The sequence below is a fragment of the Mobula hypostoma genome, chromosome 9, assembly GCF_963921235.1.
Source record: "Mobula hypostoma chromosome 9, sMobHyp1.1, whole genome shotgun sequence".
NCBI classification, from domain to species: domain Eukaryota; kingdom Metazoa; phylum Chordata; class Chondrichthyes; order Myliobatiformes; family Myliobatidae; genus Mobula; species Mobula hypostoma.
Window position 1 is genome coordinate 141,751,072 of NC_086105.1, and position 20,678 is coordinate 141,771,749.

Consider the following 20,678-nt stretch of genomic DNA (forward strand, 5'->3'; position numbering starts at 1 on the left):
TGCGTGCTTTTATTCAATCAGTTGCTGACACACAAATGGCTCAATGGCTTCGGGTCAAGATGGTGCCTGCATACAATGCTCCTTTGGTCGCCATCTTCTGGATAGATCATGAAACCATATATTTCATTTCTTTTATGTCTTTTACATTTGTTTTGCATCTTGGATATGGTTCTGGAACTGTTGGAGCCTTTGCTGGAGATCGTTTGGTTGTTTCAATACTCTGCTGTCTTTTAGAGGATTCTGGGAGGCCGTGGCAGCGAGCGCAAACCTTGTGGCAAGGTGGCTGTGGGACGGGGCACAAGCCAGTGGTTGACTCCATTTCGGCGATTAAAGCTTCCATTATTCACAGATTAAAGTGACGAGGGAACACAGAGGGTGAGCGCTGGAGAGGGGAGATCGCCCTTCGATCGCTCCGCTACCAGAGAGAGGAGCCGGCCTTTGATCGCTGGTGAGAGATCACTGCTGCTGAAGAGGGAAGACCTACCTCTGTGCCCAGTTAGAATCTTACCTATGTTTTCTGTGCTTTGGATCTGGTCTTGGACTACAGATTTTCTTTCAGTTTCACAGTTTTTTTATATTCTATGATTTTCGCCCGATCTTCCACGTTTTTATTGTGTGCGGGGAGAGGGGTTTGGGGATCCATGTGCCTGTTCCATTTTTGTTTGGTTTTTTTTGTGCGGGGAGGGGGGATTTGGGGTTGATGATCGTGCTGCCGTTCTTTTCTTGTTTCGTTTCATGTGGCTATCTGGAGAAGAATAATTTCAGAGTTGTAAACTTTCATAATAAATGAACCTTTGAACTTTTGATTTGATACTTGCATTAATGAGCAGGCGAACAGGTGTCTAATAAAGTGGCTATTGAGTGCAGAACACTACAACACAGTACAGGCCCTTTGGCTCATGATGTAGTGCTACCTTTTAAGATCAATCTAACCCTTCCCTCCTAGATAGCCCTTCATTTTTCTACCATCAACGTAACTATCTAAAAGTTTCCTCAAATGTCCCTAACGTATGTTTTATCTGTCTCTACCAGCACTCCTGGCAGGACGTTCCACTCTGTACAAAATACTTACCTCTAACATCCCAATCATCTTAATATTATTTTAATTTATTTTAGAAATTTGCAGATTTGCCGATGACACAAAGCTGGGTGGCAGTGTGAAATGTGAGGAGAATGTTATGAGAATGCAGGGTGACTTGGACAGGCTGGGTGAGTGGGCAGATGCATGGCAGATGCAGTTTAATGTGGATAAATGTGAGGTTATCCATTTTGGTGGTAAGAACAGGAAGGCAGGTTATTATTTAAATGGAGTCAAGTTAGGAAAAGGGGAAGTACAACGAGATCTAGGTGTTCTTGTACATCAGTCACTGAAAGCAAGCATGCAAGTACAGCAGGCAGGAAGAAAGCTAATGGCATGCTGGCCTTTATAACAAGGGAAATTGAGTATAAGAGCAAAGAGGTCCTTCTGCAGCTGTACAGGGCCCTGGTGAGACCACACCTGCAGTACTGTGTCTCCAAATTTGAGGAAGGACATTCTTGCTATTGAGGGAGTGCAGCATAGGTTCACAAGGTTAATTCCCGGGATGGCGGGACTGTCATATGTCGAAAGATTGGAGCGACTGGGCTTGTATACTCTGGAATTTAGAAGGCTGAGAGGGGATCTTATTGAAACATATAAGATTATTAAGGGATTGGACACGCTGGAGGCAGGAAGCATGTTCCCGCTGATGGGTGAGTCCAGAACCAGAGGCCACAGTTTAAGAATAAGGGGAAGGCCATTTAGAATGGAGTTGAGGAAAAACTTTTTCACCCAGAGAATGGTGGATATATGGAATGCTCTGCCCCAGAAGGCTGTGGAGGCCAAGTATCTGGATGCTTTCAAGAAAGAGATGGATAGAGCTCTCAAAGATAGTGGAATCAAAGGTAATGGGGATAAGGCAGGAACTGGATACTGATTGTAGATGATCAGCTATGATCACAGTGAATGGCGGTGCTGGCTCGAAGGGCCAAATGGCCTACTCCTGCACCTATTGTCTATTGTCTATAGAAATACAGCGAAACAGGCACTTCCAGCCCAACAAACTGGACTGCCCAGCAAACCACTGATTTAACCCTAGCCCAATCACAGGACAATTTAGAATGACCAATTAACCTACCAACCGGTATGTCTTTGGACTGTGGGAGAAAACCGGAGAACCTGAACATACAAACCTTCTTAAAGAGTATTGCCAGAATTGAACTCTGAATTCCAAAGCTCCAAGCTATAATAGCATTCGACTATCCACTACACTACCGCATTAGCCCTTTCTGGACTGGGAAAAACTCTCTGGCTGTCCACTTGATCTATGCCTCCTATTGTCTTGTAACACCTCTAACAAGTCATCTCCCATTCTCATTCCACTCCAAAGAGGAAAGTCCTAGCTCCCTCAACCGGAGCACCTGGGGGAAACCCAACGCGGTCACGAGGAGAGTGTACAAACTCCTTACAGACAGCCGCAGGGAGTGAACCCCAGCTGCTGGCGGTGTAATAATGTTACACTAACCGCTACACTACAATCTCTTGTGCACATGACCTTAAACTTGATTTTGACTTTGGCTCTGTGACCGTGTGAGTGTTGGTGTGGTTTCAAGCTCTGTATTGCTAATGGGGAAGCAGGAACTAAAAGCTCTTCTTCTTCTGCAGACCACCATGGGAATATCCTGTCACTTTCTTTGATTTATTTTCTCCTTCAGGGCTTTGCAGTGAACTAAGCTGCCCTTGGGATGAGTTGTTGGCACTTGACATGCTTCTAAGATATTGATTTTATTTCAGCTGTGTCCTACGGACGCTTCACACACTGTCAAAAGTAACAGTGGGTGAATGCTGATAAAATGCCTCTATTTATGCTGCCGTTTTCATGACTTACAAGATGTGTTAAAGTGGTTTGTAACCATTTGAAGTTTTGTAATGAGGGACCAGCAGCTAGCATATATTTTCACAGGGAGGTTAACATGAAAATGGCAGATAAAGTGTACTTATATCACAAGGTATCTGAATCAGAATCAGGTTCATTATCACTGACATACAGTATTGTGCTAAAGTCTTGGGCAGTTATACAGAATGTAGCTAGGGTGCCTAAGACTTTTGCACATTACTGTAGCAATTTTATGTATTGCACTGTACTGCTGAAAAAACAACAAATTTTTGTGACATCTGTGAGTGATGAGAAACCTGATCCTAATATAGGCCTCTATTGTGGACTGAGAGTGGAAAGGGGGCAGGGAGAGGGGAATCATGGTAGGGAAAAGGGAAAAGGGGAAGGGAGATGGGAGGGAGAGGGAAGCACCAGAGAGACATTCTGTAATGATCAATAAACCAGTTGTTTGGAATCAAATGACCTTGCCTGGTGTCTCAGGGCTGGGTGTGTCTGCACCTATGCCATCCCCAGCCCCAGTCACTCCATCTCTGCCACCTCTCCCACACCCCTCCTACAGCGCTCCACCCTCCCCATTCCCAACCTCCTTTGCTCCCGCTAGATTTACAAACTCACTCACTGCTCCATGTTGACAAATACCATACTGTGCAAAGGACTTAGGTATTCTAGTTATATATACTGTACCTATAAAAAGTATTCATTCACCCTTGGAAGTTCTCATGTTTTATTGTTTTACAACATTGAATCACACTGGACTTAATTTGGCTTTTTTGACCCTAATCAACAGGAAAAGACTTTTTCACGTCTAAGTGAAGACAGATCTCTACAAAGTGATCTAAATTAATTACAAATACAAAAATACAAAATAATTGATTGCATAAGCATTCACCCCCTTCAAGCCAGTATTCAGTCGATATACCTGCAGCAGCAATTACAACCTTGAGTCTCTGTGGATAGGTCTCTATCAGCTTTGCACATCTGGGCACGGCAATTTTACCCAATCCTTCTTTGCAAAACTGCTCAAGCTCTGTCAGATTGTATGGGGATCATGAGTAAACAGCCCTTTTCAAGTCCAACCACAAATTCTCAATTGGATTGTGGTCTGGACTCTGATTTGGCCACTCCAGGACATTAACTTTGTTGTTTTTAAGTCATTCCTGTGTAGCTTTGGCTTTATGCTTGAGGTCATTGGCTTACTAGAAAACAAACTCTCTCCCAGGTTGCAGCTCTCTTGCAGACTGCATCAGGTTTTCCTCCAGGATTTCCCTGTTTTTCATTTTACCCTCTACCTTCACAAGCCTTCCAGGGCCTGGTGCAGTGAAGCATCCCCACAGCATGATGCAGCTACCACTTCACGGTAGGGATGGTGTGCTTTTGATGATGTGCAGTGTGTGGCTTACACCAAATATAGCATGTAGTCTGAAGGCTAAAGCTCAATTTTGGTTTCATCAGACCACAGAACCTTCTTCCAGCTGATTTCTAAGCCTTCCACATGTCTTCAGGCAAACTCTACCCAAGATTTCATGTGAGTTTTTTTTCAACAGTGGCTTTCTCTCTGCCACTCTCCCATAAAGCTGCAACTGGTGAAACACGCGGGCAACAGTTGTTGTATGTGCAGTCTCTCCCACCCCAGTCACTGAAGCTTGTAACTCCTCCAGAGTTGTCAGAGTTCTTTTGATGGCCTTCCTCATTAGTCCCCTTCTTGCACGGTCACTCAGTTTTTGAGGATGGCCTGCTCTAGGCAGATTTACAGCTGTGCCATATTTTTTCCATGTCTTCATGATTGAGTTAACTGTGCTCAAAGGGACATTCAGTGACTTGGAAACATTCTTCTATCATCTCCTGACTTGTGCTTTTTCAACAACCTTTTCGTGTAGTTGCTTGGAGTGTTCTTTTCTCTTCATGGTGTAAACTTGCCAGAGTACTGACTCCTCAGCAGTTGGACCTTCCAGATACAGGTATATTCTTACTACAGTTAATTGTTTTACCTTGACTTCACACAAGTCTCCAAAAACAGATCTCCATTAAACTACTTATGTGACTTCTAAAACCATTTGACTGCACCAGTGATGATATGCTGAGTCATATTAAATGGGGGGGGGGGTGAATACTTATGCAATCAATTATTTTGTGTTTTATATTCGTGATTAATTTAGATCACTTTGTAGAGGTCTGTTTTACTTTGACATGAAAGAGTCTTTTTCTGTTGATCAGTGTCAAAAATCCAAATTAAATTCACTGTGATTCAATGTTGTAAAACAATAAAACATAAAGATTTCCAAGGAGGCTGAATGCTTTTTACAGGCACTGTATGTCTCTAAGATTTTTGCACAGTACTATATGTAATGAAATTTGTTGTTATGTGGCAGCAGTACATGAGATATAGGAGCAGAATTAGGCCATTCAGCCCATTGAATCTATTCTGCCATTCAATCAGGGCTTTTATTAACCCCGTTTTTCCACCTTCTCCCCATAACCCTTAAACCCCTTACTATTCTAGAACCTATTAATCTCTATCTTAAAGAAGATTAGCTTTATTTGCCACATGTTCATTGAAACAACAAAAGATACAGTGAAATGCATTGTTTACATCAAATAAGATCAGCGAATGATTGCAAAGGGCAGCTCACAAGTTTCAACATGTTTCCAGTGCCAACCTGACACGCTAACAACTTACTATCCTTAATCCGTACGTATTTGGACTGTGGGAGGAAACCAGAGTACAGTACTGGAGAAAACCCACGCGGTCATTGGAAGCACACACAAACTCCTTACAGACAGCGCAGGGAATTGAACCCTGATTGATGATCACGTGTGCTGTAAAGCGATTATGCTAACCGCTATGCTACTGTGCTGAACCACAAAACATAGATCAGTACAGCACAGTATAGGCCCTTCATCTCACACTGCTGTGCTGACCTATATAGACCTACTCCACAATTAATTTACCCTTCTCTCCTACGCAGTCCGTAATCCTCCATTCTGCTTACACCATTTGTTAATAAAACCTACCTCTGACCTTTCCCCTAAACTCTCCTCCATTCACCTTAAAAACAGATGTCTTCCAATATTGGCCTTTGCCACCCTGGGAAAAAAGACGCTGGGTTCCCATTTTATCTTATATCCCTCTTTCAGGCCACCTCTCATCAAAGTCAACTTCTTCCAGTTGTAAACCATGACCTATTATTGGGGTAATCTTTCAATACTGTGACCCCTTCTACTGTGGCCAGTCTATGAAGTGGCACTAAACTGCCTAGCAACCACACTTGAGGCCTAGCAACGTGACATGTAACAGTGAATGAGGCCTAGCATTACTATCTGTAAAGTGTGAATTCCTTTGATCTCTGTTGGAACGCCCGATCCATTCAGCCATAACTAATCAATAGCAAAAAGAAAATGGATCCAGAATTGGGTAAGCGTCACTGGATGGCTCAGAGTCACCCACATCAAGTCAATCCTTGCTTCAGCAAACACGAGGAATTCTGCAGACGCTGGAAATTCAAGCAACACACATCAAAGTTGCAGGTGAACGCAGCAAGCCAGGCAGCGTCTATAGGAAGAGGTACAGTCGACGGTTCAGGCCGAGACCCTTCGTCGAGACCCTGACGAAGGGTCTCGGCCCGAAACATCAACTGTACCTCTTCACATAGATGCTGCCTGGCCTGCTGCGTTCGCCAATCCTTGCTTCAGGTTTGTCAGCTGCAATTTACTGATCAGGTCTGTGTTGTTAAGGGGTCAGGACCCCCTCAAGGTTCAAGATTCAGAGTTCAAAGTAAATTTATCATCGAAGTATCTATACAACCTTGAGATTAACCTTTTTGTAGGGAGCCACAAGACAAAGGAACACATTAGAATCCATGAAAAGCAACACACTACAAAGGCTGACCAACATCCAATGTGCAAGAAAAGAACAGGTCAAGATTGTTTAACGTAATTTCCAGTACACAAATGTAAAGGAGAATGAAATAATTGTTACTCCGGATCCGATGCAGCACAAAAAAACAGTGAGATAAAGAACAGGATAAAAAAAAAGTCAAGATAAATCCATAAGATAGCTAAGATATAAAGGTTGCTTGTATGTCCATAAAGTGGCGCTAGGCACAGGAGAGTGACTGACAGGAAATGATAAAGTTGTGGTGGTGGGGTGGGTTGGCAGGTGGAGGTGTTGATCAGCCTTACTGCTTGGGGAAGGTAACTATTTTTGGGTCTGGTCGTCCTGGCATAGATGTTATGTAGCCTCTTCCCTGATGGTAGTCGGACAAACAGTTCGTGAGCAGGGCGGGAGAGAACCTTCATGATATGGCGGGCCATTTTCCGTCACCTTTCTGTTACTATGTCCTTGATGGTAGGTAGGCTGGTGCTGGGCAGTTTTGACTAGAGACTTGAATGAGACAAATCCAGGACAGACATTGCCATTGTGGTACCACGCCAGCTTTCGTGGATCAAACAATCTGCTGGACCGTTGACCAGCTTCTGTGGGGGTGGGGAAGGGATTTCAATGTTCAGGTCAAAACCCAGTATCAGCATTATTTGGTCCAATTCCTCTCCCCCCACAGGTGCTGCTTGACCCACTGAGTTTCTCCAGCAGGTCGCTTGTCGCTCTAGATTCCAGCGACTGCTGTCTTTCGCTTCTCTGTCTTTGATGTGACTCATAGACATGGTGTGGCGCGTGGCCAAGTGGTTAAGGCGTCGGTCTAGTGATCTGAAGGTCGCTAGTTCGAGCCTCAGCTGGGGCAGCGTGTTGTGTCCTTGCACTTAACCACACATTGCTCTGCGACGACACCAGTGCCAAGCTGTATGGGTCCTAATGCCCTTCCCTTGGACAACATCGGTGGTGTGGAGAGGGGAGACTTACAGCATGGGCAACTGCCGGTCTTCCATACAACCTTGCCCAGGCCTCAGTCATCATTGAAAATCGATGGATAGCCGAAGAAGAGAAGATTCATTGACATAAAGCTCTTCCTGCCTGTAAAGTAACTTATCCCTAGAAAAGCAGGAGAATTATTTTCAGATTCCCCTCCTCCAGCTTTTATTCCTTTCACCAATCAACTTTGCCCCTTACCCCTCTCCTGACTTCACCTATCATCTGCACCTTGTACTTCTTCCTTCCCTCCCCCACCTTATTCTGACCTCTTCCCCTTCCTTTCCAGTCCTGATGAAGGGTCTCGATCCAAAACGTCGACTGTTTACTCTTTTTCACAGACACTGCCTGGTCTGCTGAGTTCCTCCAGCATGTTGGGTGTTGGAGAATCCTTTCTGTTGATCAGGAACAATAATTTTCCCTTAATTAGAGAAACTTATTACTTGGCAATGGTTATTTTGCTGTTTGTGGGACTATGATTGTGGGCAGATCTGAAAACTGCATTTCAAACACTCATGATTATTTGTAAAGTACCACACACAAAATCATAAGAATGGGATTGTATTTTAACATAACGAGTTTCTCACAAATGACACTAATTAAAACAAATAATGTCATGTAGTATGTTTGTTTTAACATAATATATCTTCTGACTGGGTCCAGTCTAGCCTCTTAATGAGGCTTCTTCTAGTATTGATGAAGATCATTTCTCAAAGTGTTTTAATAGGACTGCTTCAACCACAACTGGTACAAAGCTATGGTAGGCTCCAGAGATTTGGCCATAGGAGACACTGGGACATGAAACAATGCAGGCTGTTTGATTAAGACATGCTGGAGCTGTGTTAATTTTTGCTCCTAGACCTACATCTTATGCAGTTACCAGAACTCGGATTGGGGTCTCAGGATCTCGGCCCAAAACGTTGACTGTTCATTCCTTTCCTTAGGCACGGCCTGCTCTGCCAAGTTCCTGCTGCAGATTTTGTGTGTTACTATGGCGTGTATGCTTGTAAAGTACCTTAGTTTGTCGGGCTAAAGAAAAAGCATGAAAACCCTCTGTTACAGCTGTGCTAAAATCCTGCATCAAAACCAGAGCAAGAACACTGCAATTATAGAATAAAATTAGAAAATGCAAGAAAAACTCAAAAGGTCAAGCAGCATTTGTAGAGACAGAAACTGTTAAGGTGTCTGATCTGGAGCCCGTTCTCCATTTCAGTGAAGGGCCCCAACACAAAACATTGATTGGTTTTCTCTCTCTATGGATGCTGCCAGACTTGCTGAGTGTTTCACTGTTTTTATGTCAGGTCTCCAGCGTTGGCAGCAGTCTGAACATTCGGTGACTACGCTGTATCTGGCAGGTGATGCGATATATTTCCTCGAGGCTTCCCTTTACCTGCCCTCTCCGTTCTCCCATTCACACTCTCATTTGCTGAGGGACCTCCAAGCCTACAAAAACCACCTAGATATGTCTACAAATTGCAGCCTAATCTGATTGATGACTGAATGATCTAAATGATGAGAACTACAAGAGAGAAAGGAATTTAAAAGGAAGTAAAAGGAAACTTAGTGTTTCCATTCTACTCCTCAGAGTCATACAGCATTGAAAGAGGGACCTCAACCCAGCTTATCTATGTTGACCAACATGTCCATCTAAACTGGTCCCATTTGCTGACCTATCACCCGTTATCCCTCTAAACCAGGGGTTCCCAACCGTTTTTATGCCATGGACCAATACCAAGGGGTTTGTGCATGCCAGGTTGGGAACCAGATTAGAATCTAACCTTTCCTTTCTACATACCAGTCAAAATATTTTAAAATGTTGTCATTATACCTGCCTCATCCATTTCCCCTGGCTGCTCATTCCATATACGAACCACTCTCCGAGTGAAAGAGTCGCCCCCCCCCCACCCCGCAGGCTCCTATTAAATCTTGTTTCTCACACTTTAAGCCTTGAGACCCAACCCTGGGATAAAAAAGATTGTGAACCTTCAACCTCTCTAAGTTCCTCATAATTTTATACAACTTCTGTAAGAATCAGATTCATTTCTTTTTCAATTGACATCAGAACAAACAGTGAAATATGTCATATGTATTAACAATCAAGAGAAGCAAAGGATACACTGCGGGGCATAAGATCTCTTATGCTCTCAAGTCATAACCTCTTCTGATAACCCAGTCCCTAAGATACAGGTAACACCCTCACAAATCTTTACTGCTTTTCCTTTCTGACTCAGCTCTAAAATTACTGGCAACTGGAAAGCACGACTATTGACTACAGTCAGGTAACACATTAAATGACCAATGCATGGAGCACGGGGGGTGGGGGGGTGGGGGGGATGGTTGGAAGAAGGTCATGTAACAACACCTCAGGGACTGGCTCAAGGCAAAATGAAAACTATTAAAAATGAAGTAAATAATTTAAAAACTAATTAAACATTTGAAGAAATTCTAAAATAGGTATTAAAGGCATCCATTAGTCTTGCAAGACCATGGATCTGCACCTGGAAAGTCTTCACTCTCCAGGGCGCAGGCCTGGGCAAGGTTGTATGGAAGACCAGCAGTTGCCCATGCTACGAATCTCCCCTCTCCACGACACCGATATTGTCCAAGGGAAGGGCAAGGGCAGATACGGCTTGGCACCAGTGTCATCGCAGAGCAATGTGTGGTTAAGTGCCTTGCTCAAGGACACAACACGCTGCCTCGGCTGGGGCTCGAACGCACAACCTTCAGATCGCTAGTCGAATGCCTTAACCACTTGGCCACGTGCCCACACGTGGAAAATAGGGATATACCATTTATAAATGATACTTTATACTTTATTGTCGCCAAACAATTGATACTAGAATGCACAATCATCACAGCGATATTTGATTCTGCGCTTCCCACTCCCTGGATTACAAATCGATAGTAAATATTAAAAATTTAAATTATAAATCATAAATAGAAAATAGAAAAATGGAAAGTAAGGTAGTGCAAAAAAAAAAGAGGCAGGTCCAGATATTTGGAGGGTACGGCCCAGATCCGGGTCAGGATCCGTTCAGTGGTCTTATCACAGTTGGAAAGAAGCTGTTCCCAAATCTGGCCGTACAAGTCTTCAAGCTCCTGAGCCTTCTCCCGGAGGGAAGAGGGACGAAAAGTGGGCCGTGTCCTTGATTATCCTGGCAGCACTGCTCCGGCAGCGTGCGGTGTAAAGTGAGTCCAAGGACGAAATGATTAGAACCACCTAAGTAGAAGCTAAAATAAAAGACATGAAACAGCTAGAAATGATTAGAACTATCTAACTAAAATGATGGCATGGTAGTGCAACACTTTACAGCACCAGTTGTAAGAGCCGGATTCGATTCCCGCTGCTGTCTGCAAGGAGTTTGCACGTTCTGCCCGCAGGATTCCTCCAGTTTCCTGCCACACTCTGGTCAGGGTCAGTAAGTTGTGGGCATGCTGGAAGCATGGCAACACTTGCAGGCTGCCCAGTACAATCCTCACTGATTTCATTTGAAGTAAATAATGCATTTCGCTGCACGTCTTGATGTACATGTGACAAATCAAGCTAACCTCTAACCTTTAAACATTTAAAACAAAATCAACTTTTAACAGTTAAGCCTTCCCTGTTGCTCCCTAAATCTCCCTAAGCCTGACATCTGCATCGATGTGCGACCCAAGTGACGATATCCCAGTTACTCTTGGGAGATACCTATCTCACAATCAGACCCGCAGAGTCAGTCAGACTGCAGAGCTAAACAACAAACTCCCCCACCAAACCCGTCGGCGCCCTGGGAGAGGGAAGTTCATGGATACTGAAGTGCCAGCAGTTCTTTTGATCTACCAGACCTTTGCTCTTTTTATGACAATCCCATGGCCTGGCAATCTATCTGCAGAATACCAATGAACTTTCATGTGTAATTCAACATCATATTCTTGGATGTAAAATGAAAACCATCCAGCAATAGGGAATACCATTACAACTGGACTGTCATCAGTTCTAACCTTCACACTAACCCTGGGACTTTCAACACTGAAATGCCAGTGATGGAGAAGAGGAAAAGGCAGTAATGTGTGAGCAGACCTTTCAAAGGCTTGTGTGGAGGAGAGTTGAGTCACACCTCTCGGCCTGATCAAAGTTCAAAGTAAATGTCACCACATACCACCCGAGATTCGTTTTCTTGCAGGCATTCACGGCAGAACAAAGAAGCACAATAGAACCAATGAAAAATATGCAAAGACTGACAAACAACCAGTGTCCAAAAGAAGACAAACTGAGCAAATCAATCAATCAATCACACTGACAGTATGAGCTGTAGAGTCCTTGAAAGTGAGTCAGTAGGTTGTGGGAATAGTTCAGTGTAGAGGTGAGTGAAGTTATTCACACTAGCTCAGGGGCCTGATGGTAGAATAGTAACAATCATTCTTGAACCTGTTGGTGTTGGTCCTAAAGCTCTTGTACTTGCTTCCTGTTGGCAGCAGCGAGAAGAGATCATGGCCTATTTGGCGGGTGTCTTGATGACAGATGCTGCTTTCTTGATGAAGAAGGCAGTAAGATGTGGCACAGTAGTACAGTGGTCAGCACATTGTTTTACAGCAATCAGGGTTCGATTCCCACCGCTGTCTGTAAGGAGTTTGTACATTCTCCCTGTGATCATGTGGGTTTCCTCCAGGTGCTCTGTTTTCCTCCCACAATCCACAGACATACAGTTTGGGTTAGTGTGTTATGGGCATGCTATATTGGCAGTGGAAGTGTGCAACATATATAAGCTGCCCTGCACAATTCTCAATGAGTTGATTTGAATTAAACGATGCATTTCACTATATGTTTTGATGTACATATGATAAACACTGCTAATTTTTATTTCTAAAGACACGGATTTAAATAGTGTCCCCCAAATCCCTTTCATAGCATCATAAAATTCTTGAAGTACTAGCAAAGTGTAGGTAACATTGTGAAAGAGAAGCCTGCAAACTGTAGTACATAAATTAACATTAAATGTTTTTCAATATCTTTTTCAAATCTCTTGCTATCTCTTCTTCCAGTTAGTCCTGATGAAGGGTCCCGGCCCGAAATGTCGACTGTACCTCTTCCTATAGATGCTGCCTGGCCCGCTGCGTTCACCAGCAGTTTTTGTGTGTGTTGATAAAATGTTTTTCACTGTTGTCCAGTGCAGTGTAACTATTGATCTAGAGCATACAGATACTTCCCTTCCCTTCAATATCTTACACACCTCATGGGGCTTACTTTAAAAACTCATTTGAAGGGTAATATTACCAGCAAGTTGCCACTAAACTGCACTCTTAGCTTTGATTTTTATGTACAGATTAATGGTGTTATTTATCTACCAATTAGCACCAAACCATGTATAGAGTCCAGTCGGAAATCATTTTGTAAAATAGTGAGATTATTCTGTCACACTGCAAAGCTTCAGAATCAGAATTAGAATCAGGATTATTATCACTGACACAGGTTGTGAAATTTTAAACACACCGAAGTCTGCAGATGCTGGAAATCCAAGGCAACACACACAGGATGCCTCAGGAACACAGCCGGTCAGGCAGCATCTATGGAAATGAATAAACAGTCCACGTGTCAGGCCGAGGCCCTTCACCAGCACTGGAAAAGAAGGAAGAAAGGTGCCAGAATAAAAAGGTGGGGGGATCGGAAGGAGGATAGCTGGAAGATGATAGGTGAAGCCGGGTAAGTAGGAAAGGTAAAGGGTTGGAGAGGAAGGAATCTGATAGAAGAGAGTGGACCGTAGGCGACAGGGAAGGAGGAGAGGACCCAGGTGCAGGTGATAGGCAGGTGAGAAGAGGTAAGAGGCGAGAGTGGGGAATAGAAGAAGAGAGGAGGGGGTAAGATTTTTTTTTACCTGGAAGGAGAAATCGCTATTTGTGCCATCAAAAGCAATATAAAGTGATCTGCCTCCATCATAAGGGTGGCCTCATCTTGGTACAAGAAGAGGCCATGGACAAACCACTTCAATAAACTCCTTCCTTCCAGCCTCCAAATGCAGAACTTCCCAGCGGCCAAGCATTTTAATTGTGATTCCCGATCCTAGGGATTGTTACAGTCACTCATCTCTCTCTGCAAGAGTCTTCTAACAGGTCATCTTTTACTCGGAAGCTTCAGGATGGCAGGCATATAGAAGCCCATAAGACAGAGGACCAGAATTCAGCCACTCAGTTCATCTAAACTGCTCTGCCATACCACCATGGTTGATTAATTATCCCTTTCGACCCATTCTCCAGCCCTCTCCCCATAATATATTCTGGCCTCCGGTTAATAATGTGGACATTCTGGTATCAACCTCAAACTCCCAACTTTAATACTGCTTTTAAAGCAATCAATATGCTGCAAGTGATGCAAAACCAAAATGAGCACTGTTAGCAAATTTTCTACTTCCGAACCTAATTTTCATATTGTCAGCAAACATGGGCAGACTTCATTTGGTCCAAGTTACTGACTGCAAACAGGTGAGACCCAAGTTCCAATCCTTGATGCATTCTACTAGACACAGTCTCTCCCATTTGCATCTACTCTGTTTTCCACCCATCTGTCTGAGTCCCTCCGCTGATTGAGGTCACCAAGGATATTGTGCCCTAGATGTCCACGTGATATGCAAGCCAGGGCTGTACGATATGGAGAGAAAGCTGTTGCCCCTGCAGGAGTTGCCGGGCAGCAATGAACACAACAGAGGACTGCCTTCTGGACTCCAGCTCCATATTCTTCCTCAGGGTTTACTCCGGAAGCCATCCCCATGAGTGGGTGTAGTCGCAAGGCAGCGGAGGTTTGAGATCAGAGTTTTCATTCTCCTAGGTGAGCTGCCAACAATGGCTGACAAGCTCCATCTGCCCAAGGCAACTGGTTTTAAGGTGCCAGTAATCCGTCAGAAGAAACCATTCCGCCGGGCTTAGTGGCTAAGCCGCACGTGAAGGCCAGGAGCTGAACTTGGTTACTTGAGATGTGTGCCATTGGGAGCATTTAATACGTAGTGTGAACTTATCCCCACTACCTCCCTTGACTGTGACACCCTTATGGAACCTCCCATCAATCAATCTTTAACCAATACAAGCAGATTATCCCAATCCCTGTAGACATAATGCAGTCTAATACCTAACTATTTGCCCCTTATCAAATACAGTGTGAAAATCTAAATAAACTACATTTACAGGCTCCCCTGATCGGCCCTGACAGCTAAACTTTCAGAGCTGAAAGAATTGCCATTCATGATTTCTCTTTCAAACATATTGTAACTTGGCATTTAAAGGCTATCTTTAAAATTGGGAAAGGTAATGGTTGAAATTTCTTAACTTCTGAATCTACACCAAAAACTATTGAATGTACACTGGGAAATAGATAAAATGTGTCATGGTAGCAATAATATGGAATAGATAACACTGTAATCCTCCTTCCCTACCCAGCCTGACCAATGTAAAACTACAGTCTACAATCACAGCTAACGATGAACTTCACTTACAAAAACATTTTGTACAAGGGCAATAAATACTGTCAATAAATAAAACAATGGTAGTTGCCATTGCGAACCCCCTCATTCTTCTTGCATGACATTCAGGCCCTACTTAAGTACAGGACTGTGCAAAAGCCTTAGCAACACATATGTAGCTAGGATGCCTAAGACTTTGGCACAGTACTGTATTTATCAATGTGGAGTGGAGAGAGAGTTAGTAAATTTGGCAGGAGGAAAGGATGTTGGGAATGGTGAGGGTGGAGCGTGGCAGGAGGGCTGTGGGACAGGTGGCAGAGAAGGAGTGCCGGGGCGAGGGGTGGCGCAGGTGCAGACACACCCAACCTTGAGACACCAGGCAAGGTCATTTGATTGCAAACAATTGGTTTATTGATCATTACAGAATGTCCCTCTGGTGCTTCCCACTCCCTCTCCTCTCCCTTCTCCTTTTCCCAACCATGATTCCCCTCTCCCTGCCCCCTTCCCACTCTCAGTCCACAATAGAGACCCATATCAGAATCAGGTTTATCGTCACTCACATATGTCATGAAATTAGTTTTGTTTTGAAGCAGTACATAAAATTAGTACAGTATTGTCCAAAAGCCTTAGGCACCCTAGCTACATATTTATGTGCCTAAGTCTTTTATACAGTACTGTACATCAAGATAATAAAAACAAAAACAGAATACAGGATACTGTGCTGTGGGTACAGATAAAGTATAGCAGAGAGAAAGAAGCAAAGGGTCATAATGAGATCGATTGGTAGATCTTAAGTTCATTGTTTATGATACAAGAGGTCCGTTGAAGAGTTTGATTACAGTGGGTTAGAAGCTGTCTTTGAGTATGGCGATACATGCTCTCAAGCCTTTGGATCTTCTGTCTGACAGGAGAGGGAAGGAGGGAGAGTGCCCAGGGTAGGACGGGTCCTGGATTATTTGGGTTGCTTTCCCAAGGCAGTGGGAAGTGTAGACAGCGTCAAGGTAGGGAAGACTGCTTTGCGCGATGGACTGGCCTGCAGTCACAGCTCTCCGCACTTTCCAGCACTCTTGGCAAAGCATTTGCTGTACCAGGCTGTGCCGCATCCAGGTAAGATACACCATATCGTCTGTCTGAAAGGAGGTGAGCTGAGGGTACAGGCTCACCTCCTGATGGACTTTTAACGGCTTCTTGATCTTTGATACACAGAAATATTGAAAACTGTTAAATTAATGTAAATAATTCAAAATATTTCAACAGATTAGAAATAGAAAACTAAAACCGATTAAAAGCTTGTTAAAACAGTAAGAAATTATTTAAAAGATAATTAAAGTAAAATTTGTAAAAGAAAGAATTAACTTTTAATTCCTTTAACTTTTAATTAACTTTTAACTTTCCTGACAAAGGTTTCCAGCCCGAAACGTCGACCCATCATTTCTGACTGATGCTGCCCAACCTGCTGAGTTCATCCAGCGTACTGAAAGAATTAACTTGTCTTTTGCCATCTAACCTCAGGGTTAGAAAGACCATTGAAAGTCTGACTAACAGAAGATGCTTCTCCAAGGAGATCGATGAAATCCCAGTATCCTACCATTGAACTCCACTTGAGTGCCAGAGCGACAGGAGTCAGTCAGGAGGTCCCAGACTTACAGTGGGCATGGTTGAACCCCTGGGACAATTAGACACAAGCAGAACCATTTGGGCCATTCCCTCATGCGCCTCCCCACCCTCTCTTTGTTCAACAAAAGTGTGCCAGACATTTTTGTTGCAAGTTTTTCTTTCTGTTTTCCCTTAAGTTGGTTTTGTGGTAGATTCCGACTCAGCTTAGATCTTCAAGACTGAGGAACTCGTAGGGGACACCCTGACTGGCTCGGCTAACACCAGAGACAGCGAGTTAGGCTGGGAGTACATGTCAATGCCTCAGAGGACACTCTATGCAGCCTGTGCTGACAGCGTCAAATTTCTTCAGAATACCTGTGGTGCCAAGGATAATTAAGTTTACAGAAGGACACACTCCACTAGCGTAGTGATTAGCTCGACGCTATTACAGCTCGGGGCATTCCAGTGCCTTCTATAAGGAGTTTGTACCTTCTCCCCGTGAGCACGTGGGTTTTCTCTGGGTGCTCTGATTTCCTCTCACAGTCTAACAGCATACCGGTTAGCAGGTTAATTTGTTGTTTTAAATTGTCTTGTGATTAGGCAGGAGTTAAATCGGACGGTGTGGCTCGTTGAACTGGTCTGAGCTGAATCTCTAAATAAAAATAAATAAAGTGATTTTTTTAATCACCTCAGCTGCGGGGAAGTCTTCCTGTGCACTGTTGCAGCAAAGCTGCAGAAAATGATAGCTTGCCACCGACAAGATCATCGCCTGTGACATTGCTGGGAACAGTGAATGAAAAATTAATTGGCTTTTGTCAACTGACAGTAAATGTATCTGTGCGGACAGAGATAAAACTTACACTGAGAAAACTTAGGGCAGGTGTCTCAATTAACAAATGTTCCAATCAAATCATGCACTGGGCTCAAAGGACACATTAAGGAACAATACTGGCTGAGGTCAAAAATACCATTTCTTTAATCCTTATGAAAATATTCAGTCCAGAGGCCTGGATAAGGAACATGTCACTCTGGGCTCTGGATGCCAAATGACTTCAGGAAGAAAAATGATACTCACAGATTTGGCTTTCAAATAGCCTGCTGTTAACTTTCTCTTAATGTGAATCTGCAGTTCCAAAGATAAACCAACCAGTTTGGCTCCCAACCCTTAAAACCTTTAACTCTGTTATGTCTAAGAGTTTCCGTTGATCAGTGAAAGGTAACAACACTCTGCTGAACATGACGGGCCTGCTAAGTTGGTGCCAGAACGTGGAGCGACACTTGTGGGCTGCCCCCAGAACATTCTTGGAAGTGCTGGTTGTTAATGCAAGACGACATATGTCACTGCTTGCTTGTGATTAAATCTGAATCTCTATTTAAGTCTTAGGCATGTATACCTAGGGTATATATTTGCACAGAACTGTATTTGTCATTGTGGAGTGGAGAGAGCATTTGTAAATTTCGCAGGAGCAAAGGATATTAGAAATGGCGAGGCTGGAGCACCACAAGAGAAGGGTGGGACAGGTAGCAGAGAAGGAATGTTGGGGTGGGGATGGGGGTTGCACTGCAGACACATGCGGCCCTGAGACACCAGGCAAGGTTATTTGATTCCAAACAATTGGTTTATTGATCCTTACAGAATGTCTCTCTCTGCGCTCTCTCTCCCCTCCCTTCCCATTTTCCCAACCATGATTCCCCTCTCCGTGCCCCCTTCCCACTCTCAGTCCACAATAGAGACCCAGATCAGAATCAGGTCACTCACATATGTCATGAAATTTGTTTTTTTTTGCTGCAACAGTACAGTGCAATAAATAAAATTACTACAGTGCTATGCAATAGTCTTAGGCATCCCAGCTATATATATGTGAACAACACTTTTGCAGCAGAGAAAGGATCAGCATGGGTGTGGATCAAGTATGTCCAGAGGGGCAGATAGTCAGACAGTGTATACGTATCTTGCAAACCCTTCAGTAGTTGCATAGACACCTGAAGAGCAGACTACCTGTTGGATGGAAGTGACCAACAACTCTGATAGAGGCAGATGCCAAGTTTTTAAGCTCACCAGTGGGAGGTGGTGCTTTAGCACTGCTGGCCCACCACCTCGAGGGAGTCTTGATCATAAGCGGGCCGAAACTCCTGAAGACAGGTGGCAGATCAACTGATAATCCCACTGGTGACAGCACAGGACAGTTAACATCTTAGTCCACGTGTATTTTGTAACTATATTATGTTAATTTAACTTTATGTTCAACTTAGAGCCCCGATGAAGGGTCTCAGCCCAAAACTTAAGCTGTTTATTCCTCCCCATAGCTGCTGCCTGACCTGCTGAGTTCCCCAGTATTTTGTACACTATGTCTTACTCTAACTTTATGTTAACTTACTGTATGCTTGTCATCATTTACAATGTACTGCAACTCTAATTGTTACGGCATTTATACCCTGTATATGTATGCCTATGACAACAATAAACTTGAATTTGAACTGAACTGCACGGATCCTCTTTCCAAACGTACTGCCTGGCATGCTGAGTGTTTCAAGCATTTTCTGTTTTTACTGCGATCTCAGGTTCTTGCAACTACCCGGTCCCTTGATGAATTGCACAGTGAGCAGCAGGGTACTCAGGAGTGTTGTAGAACAAAGGGATCTGGGAATACAGGTCCATAATTCATTGAAAGTGGCAGCACAGGGAGATAGGATCACAAAGAAAACTTTTGGCACATTGGCCTTCATAAATCAAAGTACTGAGTACAGGAGATGGGATGTTGAAGTTGTATAAGATCTAACTTGGAGTATTGTGTGCAGTTTTGGTCACCTACATACAGAAAAGCTGTAAATAAGGTTGAAAGAGTACAGAAAAGATTTACAAGGAATATACCGGGACTGGAGAACTTGAGTTATAAGAAAAGATTGAATAGATTAGGACTTTATTCCCTAGAATGTAGAAGATTGAGAGGAGATTTGATAGAGGAATACCAAATTATTATGGATGTAGATAGGGTAAATGCAAGCAGGCTTTTTCCACTGAGGTTGGACAGGACCACAACTAGAGGATGAAAGGTGAAAAGCTTAAGGGGAACATGAGGGGGAAATTTCATCACTCAGAGGGTCAAGGGAGTGTGAAACGAGCTGCCAGCACAACTAGTGGATGAAATTTCAATTGCAACGGTTAAGAGAAGTTTGGAAGCAAAGTGTGTGTAGGACTATGGGGTCTAGGTGCAGGTTGATGGCAGGGGGCAGTTTAAATGGTCCAGAATGCAGTAGATGGGCTGAAGGGCCTGTTTCTGTGCTGTGCTATGACTCTGTCACCATCAACTATCCTTGAATTTACATTTTCAAATTGGCGAAATGAATTTACATGTGACAAGTATATCTGAATCAGCGCAGGAGTCTGTTCAGCCCTTTGGGTTCACATCAGCAGTGTGCAAGAGTTGTGCTCTCTCACACACTGCGCTGTCCTGTAGAAATGATCCAGCTTTTGCTGGGAGAAGATGCTGTCGTTTCTGCTTGCTCCATCCTTCACAGAGACAGTTTGCTGAATAAATTAACATTGTTTGCTACTTTATCAGGTGCTTACTCTGAGTCAGAAGCACCATTCCATCGATACTTCATTCGCTGAGGTAGTGAGATCAGAATATTTTGATATACAGGACTCTGCAAAAGTCTTCAGGACACATATATAGTTACGGTACCTAAGACTTTTGCACAGTACTGTAGTAATTGTATGTATTGCACTTGCATCTGCCACAAAAAGAAACAAATTTCATGACATATGTGAGTGATGATAAATCTGATTCTGATATGGGTCTCTATTATGGACTGAGAGTGGGAAGGGGGCAGGGAGAGGGGAATCATGGTTGGGGAAAGGGGAAGGGAGAGGGGAGG

The 20,678-nt window shown here is 43.6% G+C and overlaps 1 protein-coding gene across 1 annotated transcript in view; it reads right to left on the reverse strand.

Moving 5' to 3' along the window:
- Positions 1-20,678, reverse strand: part of LOC134351405 (ras-related protein Rab-26-like) — a 441,889-nt gene that overhangs the window by 254,765 nt on the left and 166,446 nt on the right. The gene's annotated exons all lie outside the window — the stretch shown is intronic.